The 10074-nt window shown below is 35.9% G+C and overlaps 1 long non-coding RNA gene and 1 other non-coding gene across 2 annotated transcripts; one reads left to right on the forward strand and one right to left on the reverse strand.

Annotated features, from left to right (window-relative positions):
- Positions 1 to 970: 970 nt before the first annotated feature.
- On the forward strand, positions 971 to 4684 carry LOC114360165 (uncharacterized). Its single transcript, XR_003656485.1, has 2 exons — positions 971 to 2749; positions 2973 to 4684. It is a non-coding gene; the product is annotated as an uncharacterized LOC114360165 (long non-coding RNA).
- Positions 4685 to 7496: 2812 nt separating this feature from the next.
- On the reverse strand, positions 7497 to 7568 carry TRNAP-CGG (transfer RNA proline (anticodon CGG)). The gene has a single exon. It is a non-coding gene; the product is annotated as a tRNA-Pro (tRNA).
- Positions 7569 to 10074: the final 2506 nt, after the last annotated feature.

Here is a 10074-nt window from a genome sequence, read left to right on the forward strand (position 1 = left end):
TAATTTATGATAAATTACATTCGCACATGAAAAAACTCTTTTTCACTCTATTCGACGTAAAAAAACATTCATGTTGATTTTAATTTCTTTTTGATTCATAATTTTTTTAAAGATCAAAATCGTTTATTTTTTGTTCTTTTTGATTCAGGTTTTTTAGAAAGATCAAAATTGTTTTGATGGATTTTTTTTTGTACAATCGCGTACAGTTTTTTTTAACTTATCACATCATGCTGAGTTTTTGATTCTTAACTCATTATAACAATAAAATATAGTAGTTAGGAATAATCAATGTGGTTTCTTTTGAATAATTTTTATTGATTTTTTTTTTATTTAAATTCAAAATAATTTAAATTTTGTTTAATATGTTCTAAAGAAACCACACTTCCTTCCCTAAGATAATTTTCAAAATTAAAACGTACTGTAACATAAATAAAAACCATAGTATTATTCGAATAAAATTTCTTCTTAGCCTTCGTATAGTGAATAAAATAAAATAACTCGGAAAAAGCGTACTGTAAAGATAAATTAACCATTTTTATACGAAGGATCGTATAGCTTAGAAAATAAAATTAAAAGCTTTATTTCAATTTGCAATGATTAAAAATGATTTTATCAACTAATGACAATTTAATTAAATCATTAATTGTACAGCGAATCGCAGAAAGGTTTATATAAATATTGTTGATTGTGTGTAAATATTATATAAACATCTTTTTAAGCTATCTATGCGATCTCTAAATGATAAAACAGCGCTGAGGCACGTTTAAAAATAGTGAAAAATAATGTTTATTTGGTCCAGTCATTCAGCGTCAAATAGTTCGTGCAACACCCAAAGTAGCCAAGTGACACCCAAAGTAGCCAAATTCTTTTTGACAATGAGGGTTTCCGCGAATGAAAGATCCGCTAGATGGCGGGACGTGGATGTGGGGTCTGACTGCTGCGTGATTGGTGGATTTTGACATATCTGTCAATGTCATGTCAAAAATAACCAATCATGCAGCATATGGACCTCACGTCTACGTTTTGCCATCTGGCGGATTTTTCACTCGCGAAAACCCTTATTGGATTCAGATTGTGTTGTCAACTTTTTGACCACTTTGAACTACTGACTGTACCATATTCGGAACTTATCGGATTATTTCGTGAGTTTCGAACTCAAAATAAAGAGTGAACATTATTAGAAAGAGATTGAGTGGCATCAAAAACATTCTTTATTTGTATATTTTTTATAAATCCTACTCTATCACAATATTATAGTAGGTAATGCATTATCCCACAAAAATTTACTGTTGCGTGAACACATGGAAAAGGGCCTTTACGAACATTGGTCTCTGCGGGATTTGAACCCGCTACCGGGCGTTGTGGTCTGTCACACGAACCACTAGGTCATGGTTTAGTTATGATCTGCACTGGTTTTTGTATAACCCGTCCTGTATAACTGGACTGTCATGTGAACACACAAGCGTGTGTATGAAATTCGAACTCATCAGTTTTTTACGGGACACTGCAAACTGAATGTTTGTGTTATACTACTTACTTAACGGAATCCTGCAGAAAACGAAAAGTCGTCTTGGGAAAGAGCCCCATGTTCATTCACATCAGTTTTAACAACTATTATCTCCTCTCCAAATCAGCGCTGTCCAGTTATTTAGAGTGTATCGCTGTACTTTTAAACTAGTTGGCTGTAGACATTACATATTACGTGAAAATATGCGACTTTTTATTGGTTACCCTAATAGATAATACCCGCCTATTTTTTCTCTCCTAATCTTAAGATTTAAAAATAAGGTTTATGCAGTTTTTGGGAAATAAATTACTAAGGCAGATACAAGAGACCGAGGCAGGAGACCACGACCATTTTGATTTATGCCTCCTGTGTAGCCAGGAACTACAGCTTGACCGCCAATAACCCGACCAATGAAGGTCAAGTTTGTCCCGGGGGAAAGTTAACTGTCATTGGACCCGCAACGAAATTAATCAGAAGAACATAGGCGTTCGAAGTTAAGGTTCGACTTCCCTCCAGTGCAAAGCGGATCACAGGAGACAAAACAAAGGTGTTGTCTTCTGTCAATCATGAGTACTACGATAAAAAATCTATGACAGATTTTACAGCGCCCCTAGCGGTTATTCTTAAGAACTAAAATTTGTAATAGATTATACGCCTCCGCTAGCGATTACGTTTAATGTAAACTCATGGTAAACCTTCTGATACTGCTTAAATTCAATTTACGATCGTAGTCTCCCTCGGTGTCTTGTTTCTGTCTAGACGTGAACGCGTTATACACTTCAACACAGTATAAAGGACGTAGCACACTTATCGACCCGGAAAGGCGTAACCGTATCAACTCGATGCGGTCAGTATTCTTTGTGTGAAACGTACTGCAACGCACACTTATCCGCACCTTAACGTAAACGCCTCGCCTCGCGGTTGACAGGGAGCAAAATGCGATACGGTGTTGACTGTTGATACCTTTCCGAGTTGATAAGTCTGCTATGACCATCTTTTATGGAACTACCAAATTATTTTTCAGTGATTAGTAATAAGTCTATTGTTTAAATACGTAATACTATTGTTTATGATTGTATTTAATTTTAATTATGTGTTATTCTTATTTCCCTTCCACTGCAACGTTTATTTGCAAACGAAAGTATGCAGTATCGTAGTCTATGGTTTTGAAATAACGTAATTATTTATTAACTAGCGGCCGCCCGCGACCTCGTTCGCGTGGACCCCGTCTTACCCCCTTAGGTCCAGTTTTTTGATTCATAGTTAAAATAACTAATTGTTAAATTTTGCTACTAATGGTTAAATATTAACAAAATGTAAACAAATGGTTAAAAAATGTACTAAAAGTCACGCTAACCATTGTTCGAAAAACATTTTTTTTCTGATTTTTAACCACTTGTCATTTGACATCTGTCAAATTTGACCATTGGTTAATTTTACTACGAATCAAAAAACCGGGCCTTAGGGGTTGAATTTTGCAATATCCCGTCTTAGTAAGCACCTACGTTCTAAAAGGAACCCCCATGCACAATTTGAGACTCCTAGCACTTGTAGTTTCTGAGATTTCGTGATGAGGGTGTCAGTCAGTGATCTTTCGCTTTTACATAGATGTCAATTTTCCGTTAAATCTGAGGGCACATTCCCACTGCAATCCGGCTTTGCGGGATGCAGTAATGATCACGAATGAGGATCCCGCAAAACGACTGTCGTGACTGGCTTTTTTGCTATATTGGTCAATGATTCATACATTTAATTGATATACTTTCAGCCATTTATAAAATGTCTATCTAAAATCTAGATTCTAGATAGATAAATATCAAAAGATAAACATCTAAATTTTGATAGATATCTAATTAATTAAATCCGTGTTAAACACGGACAGTCAATTTGCCACAATCAGCAATATCAAACATAAGTCGCAAAAATATGCAGTGCAGTCATACTTGAGTGTGAAACGACAATCAAAACTATTTTAAACTAAGTCTGCGATTCATTGGTTGATTTAAAATTTTAGATCAATCATAATAGGCTACCTAGTTTCCTAAAAAAAGCTTTTAGTCCGTAATTATATTATCGAAAATTATTGAACACGTATTTTTTTATTTGTCAATCAAAAGTTCAGCGTGACGTCACAAAGTGCTACACTTTTAAGCACTTCTTGACGTTACGGGCCTCTTCTGAACACTGGCGTGCTTTATCTCTTTAAATTCTCATTATTTTGAAAAAGTGACAAATACCTACGTGTCAAGTATTTTTTGTAAAACGGATTAATTCAAACTCTTGCTTTTTTACCCAGGAAACATCCCTGTTATGTTTAAAATGTACTTTTTGCGAATTCTTTGAATTTCGTTTCATAATATGGACTGTAGAAATCTCAATACTGTACTAGGTACTTTCGTGGGCAAATAAACAAAATCATTTAAAAACTTAAATCACAACTTCAGTACTGTTTTAAAATCTCTGACGAGCTTTAAAAGCAAAATGATTTTACTTAATTTACATATTTAGCTGCTCAGCTATTTATTTTAATTGTTTTTATACATACATTTTGTATTTTTATTATTTTAATTTTGATTAATTTCATGTAAAAAAAATCAAAGGTTATTTCAGATTTAGAAATATAGTATTATTTCAGATTCATCATGTATCAAAAATGGAAGGTTCAAAATAGTACTATAGTATTGATTTAAGCTTATTTTAGTTTTCAATATCTACACAACGAGAAAATTACGAAAATATTGTATTTTTTTATATTTTAATCCACATTTTACCCCATATTAATAATCTGTGACAATAATAACTTCAAAGTAAAAACTTTTGGCGCCAATTCAGTGTTGGACGCATTATTGTCGCGGTTTACTTATCTGTGGAAATGTCAATTTTTTCTTACTTATCTGTGGACATTAAAATTTCCCGCCCACTCTAAAAAATTTGTAAAAAAACCAACTTTATTATCTTGGAAATTATGTTTAAAATTGACTAAGCTGTTTTAATAGTATTGGCAGTCTAAAGTTATTTTCTGTTGTATAGATATTGACGAATATGTACTAATAAGTTAGATAAGAGAAATCTGTAGCTAGGTCGTCAGTGATAGGTCAGCTCTGTAGCGAACAAGTTATGATCTAATTTAGATTAAGGCGTACTCGAATGTTTAATCTATTAAAGTATTTAAACGAATCATTCGTTTTATTTATTTATACCTCATGACCAAAAAGATTTGATTGTTATTAGAGTGCATAACTGAGTCAGTGCCTGAGGTACGGGAGGGGTGACATGACAGCAGTTTAAGACAGACAGAGCATATAATATATTAATAAGTCTGAAGGAAATTTGAAGTCTCGCTGACGTTTGACATTGACGTCACAAAAACACCAGTGCCGCTCCCATAGTTCCCATAACTCAGGCACTGACCCAGTTAAGACTACAACGTATGGTGTCCCTTTTCTTCATAACTTTCATAAGCAAAAGAAAAGAGACAACTAGATACCTAGGCTGGATCAAGAATAACATAATTTGGATCCGACTTACAAGAGGGCTTGTAGGCCGGATCATGCATACAAAATATGATTGCAAATTCTCGAAGTGCGCACGCAAATAATGACGTTTTATCAGTGTCATCAAACGGTAACGTATTTTATTATAGTAATTGCTTTTTTTAAATATTAGTACGTTGTATATTTTAACCCCTGAGAGTGGTCTATTCCACTTTGATCATCCAGGTGATCAAAGTGGACTCCAAGTGACGTGACACTTTGGTGTCCTTTGATCACCCATGGATAATTCCACTTTTATCACCTAGGTGATCTTTTCCATGGGTGATCAAAGGACACCAAGGTGTTTCCTGGAGTCCACTTTGAACACCTGGGTGATCAAATCCAGGTGATCAAAATACAAAAAACGCCGGTTATTGTTAGTAAATAATAAGATGCACTATCTTAACTCAGCCTAACTATTGGGCTATTTTCACCTCAAAAAATCCGATGGTCTCGCAAAAAATGTAGTAATGAATGAAAATGGTTATGCAAACAATGCGTCACGGATTAGATTACGTCGTGCGTGGATTAGCAATAAATAATACATTAGATTTAGAGATTTACTCGCTAATCTGTTCTACGTAATTTCTTTTGCTACTACTTACATTGATAAGATTTCATCTAATAGATAGGTAGGTACTTTTATTTTGTTTTAGGATGTGGACAATGTACGGCCAACAACTCATCACATCTACACTTATTGTAATTTTGTAAAACAACACCTATTAGCTAATTCATCATCATCATTTCAGCCATAGGACGTCCACTGCTGAACATAAGCATCTCCCAATGATTCCCACAGCACCTATTGAAATTTCTTTACTTCGTTTCAACCAAATGACGTCCACTGTTGGACAAAGACCTCCCCAAGGACTTTCACCAGATCGTCGGTCCACCTAGAGAGAGGGTTGTTTACACTAAGTTTTCCGGTGCAATCGAGAACTTTTCTTTCTGCCCTTACCTACTTAATTAGCAAAAAAATAAACAGTTTCTATTGGAGTTAGAGGGCTGGCCAGCTAGCGTTTGGCTTTATACATTAGAGCATCATTGGCGAGTAACCGCACCTTACTTTACAGTGGCGATTTCTTGATGAGTGCAAATACGATAATCCTATTGCTTTCAGTTGGCGCCACTAGTGACATGACCTTACGCAACAGTGATGCCAGTGAGCGTTAAAACTATAGCTCTATTGGTTTATTCCACTTTGATCACCTGAATTAGATCACCCAGGTGATCATAGGCGTCACTTTGGTGTCCTTCGATCACCCGTGGATGAGATCACCTCTGGATGAGATCACCCGGGTGATAAAAGGACACCCAAGTGTCACCTATGATCACCTGGGTGATCTAATCCAGGTGATCAAAGTGGAATAGATCCTCATTAGGTACTTTAAACGAGCTTTGAACACGTCATAATTAATTTAAATTAACGATAAGTGTTTACCCATGTTATAATTGCAATTCCACAATGTAAATAGGTGATACTGATCAATAAGATAGTTAATTACATTATGACAATCAGCACTTTTCAAAAACATGACAAATCAATCAGTTTTTATTACAAATTGTTAATTATCAGGATCTTGATTGCATCACAGACTTTTCCATTCTCCTTGTCTACATTGCGTGTTAAAATCATCATCATCATTTCAGCCATAGGACGTCCACTGCTAAACATAGGCCTCCCCCAATGCTGGTTCTGGAATGGAGGCCGCGTACCGGAAAACCAACGTGGGACGTCCACCTACAAGGTGGACCGACGACATCGTAAAGGTAGCAGGGAAGCGCTGGACGCAGGCCGCTACCAATCGATCAACATGGAAAGCGTGTTAAAATGCGTGTAGGAATATCAAATATGTCTTAGGGGTACCTAGTATTACTTATTCTGTGACTTAGGTACGAGTATGATTGTGGAACGTACCATCTCCAACAGTATTTCTCCGTTTGACTCTTGGTCGACAGAACGTTTTGTTTTTATTTATTTATTTATTAGGTACACCAACAAAGTCAAATTTAGGAATTTTGTCGCCATAACCTTCACCTAAGAACGATTCGCCAACAAAACTAAGTAAATCGTTTCTGAATATTTGGACGATATAAACTTTTACCAAAGGATTCGGAATCTGAAAATATAATAAAAATGATACTTATGTAAACATTGCTTGAAACAACGACTAGTGCTGCCCAAATCCTTTCCTGCTTTGCGCGAACTTCACTAATAATCGGTCCACTGAGTGGAAGAGCTGCCTACAGTCAAGTGCCTGCCTACGCTACCTACGTCTCCGTCTTCCGGTTCTTGGTGTCTCGAGAACTTTTTGTCCCAAAAGTAACTTAGCCTCTTTTGATTGATTGATCTAAAGTTAATAAACGGAAATCACAAAAAGCTGGGTGCCGTCAAAGAAAGAAAAAAATCAAATGCTGTCGTCGCGACTAAAGAATTAACCTAAAAATAATCCGGGCTCGTCCGGGATTTGAACCCGGGACCTCTCGCACCCGAAGCGAGAATCATACCCCTAGACCAACGAGCCATGCTCGACTGTATTATATTTTATGAGTAGGTAGGCATCTACTTATGTATTTACTAGTACTCGTAGTTACAAAAAAAATTAGTGCCAATAAAAATCGTTCTTCATTTTATTACTTACATATTCAAATGACCGCAACAAATTAAATACGAATAATAAAGCTTTGTGTTAAATAAGTAGTTGACGTGATTAGTAATTTATTTATTTATTGATGAGCAACATAATAAGCTTACAGAAAAACCAAAGTTAGGTAGGTGTAGGTACATGTTACATTAATTACTTACAATAAAATTATAAGTCCAATAAAACTAAAGGCAAGACGAATGACAAGAATAGATACGAGCAGGTAAATATAACGTGATAAAAATACTTATAATAATAAATATCTTTCTTTCTAGTGACGTGACCCATACCATCGGATATTTTTGTGTTAACGTCATTACATCGATGGATTAGGATTTTCGAAGTAGGTACAGTCAGCAAGGTGGACCGACGACCTGATAAAGGTAGCTGGAAGGCGCTTGATGCAGGCTGCTACAACCAACCGTGCGATGTGGAAGTCATTGGGGGAGGCCTATGTTCAGCAGTTTAGTTGACGCCCTGTGGCTGAAATGATGATGATAACATACATAACCTATTGATAGTTCGACAACTCTCCAAAATTCCCACGTGGATCCAAGCCTTAAAGAAAATTCGAGAAGTCTTAGCAACACGAGAATTAAGACGTAGTTTGTTTTGTAAACAACTAATATAGGCTATCGGTAGATAGAATGCATTATACGCTTTACTACGCTGTAGATAAATACTCCTCTTAATACCTAAAGAATTACCTTCACCTACGTAAGCACAATTATAACAAAACTAGCTTTCCGCCCGCGTGGAATTTTGTCTGTCACAGAAAAACTTTATCGCGCGCGTCCCTGTTTCAAAAACCGGGATAAAAACTATCCTATGTTCTTTCCCGGGACTCAAACTATCTCTATGCCAAATTTCATCAAAATCGGTTGCGAGGTTTAAGCGGGAAAGCGTAACAGACAGACAGACAGACAGAGTTACTTTCGCATTTATAATATTAGTTGGGATTACTTACCTAAGTATGCACGCACTGATAACGTGCCATGTGGTTCCGGCAGAGTAGAATAAGACTACCCCCATTCTTCACGTGGATGCTGTAAGAGGCTCCTACTTACCTATGGGAGAAATATGCGAAATTTGGCCCTTCCCAACCCTTCTGCCCCTTCGGCCCACTTGGGTAACTACTTTTGGGTGTCGCGTATGATATAGGTAGGTACCTACTTACCATAGATTTATTATTTAGCTTAGCTAGTGGTTACCATTTTCGGGAAATACTTTCCACATAGCCAGTAGGTACCTATGTGACATAGGTACCTACTGGCTGATGGGAATGACCAGTGGTTATGTGGACCTCTCCCCGCCACAAGAGTGGGGCCTACCCACTAAAGGTAAAATTCGACGGTGTCCACCGGAGCCCAATGAAACGGAGCCGCGAGTTATTGTCCTAACTTGGACATCGTCCGCGGCTCCGTCTGAGGTAGCACCTAAGCTACTAACATAATAGTAAAGAGCGAAAATAATAGATCAAGTGGTTAAGAAGTAAAGGACGTAGCACACTTATCAATCCGGAAAGGGATCGTAAACGTATCAACTCGAGGCGGTCAGTATTCTTTGTATGAAACTCCATACTGCAATGCACACTTATCCGCACCGTATAGGGTTTCTGATTTCTCGACTTATTTTTTTTCTCGAGTTTCGAGAATTCTCGAGGCCAAAGTCTCGAGTTTTCTCGGGTCTCGAGTCTTTTAATGAAAACTGCTGAAATCGGTTGAAATCTAATAAAAACACAGATTTTTTTAATCTAATATACCTACTTTTATGCACAACAATCAATATTAGAATTTAGTACCACTTATTTGGTAAGGAAAGAAACAAAAAATAAAATCTTCTTTCATAATTAATATTTACTAATAATCATAACAAAAGTCATAAAGTCTCGTGTACTTTAAGGATAAATAACAATAAAAATCTAGAGCTACAATTGAATCACTTGTTTTCTAAAGAACACAAGTCCAAATAGCAAAATTACGATAAATAGTTTTTTTTATGAACAAAAAAATTTTTTAATAAATTTTTAAATTTGATAGATAACGACTTGAATAAACTTACCTAACCTAACGTCTGTTAGGTAAGGTAACTGTCTAGTTAACAAGTTTTTGAGTCTTTACATCAGTCAGAGTTAAAAATACATAATAATATATCATACTCGTTGGTGAACATTATTATTACTTAGTTTCGATTAAGATCATTACTTGCAAATCAAATCAGTTAAAAAAGGAAAGACTAGGCCAATCTTAAAGCAACGTTGACCTATTAAATAATTATAAAGTTACTTTTGTCTAAGAAAATAGGCTTTCAAGAATATTAAAGCTTCAAAATCGAAACTCGAGAATTCTCGAGCTCCGGTAATTTTTTTCTCGTCTCGAATGAAGCC

This window comes from Ostrinia furnacalis, unplaced genomic scaffold (assembly GCF_004193835.3).
Source record: "Ostrinia furnacalis isolate ACB-3 unplaced genomic scaffold, ASM419383v2 OfSCF4910, whole genome shotgun sequence".
Classification (NCBI taxonomy): Eukaryota; Metazoa; Arthropoda; class Insecta; order Lepidoptera; family Crambidae; genus Ostrinia; species Ostrinia furnacalis.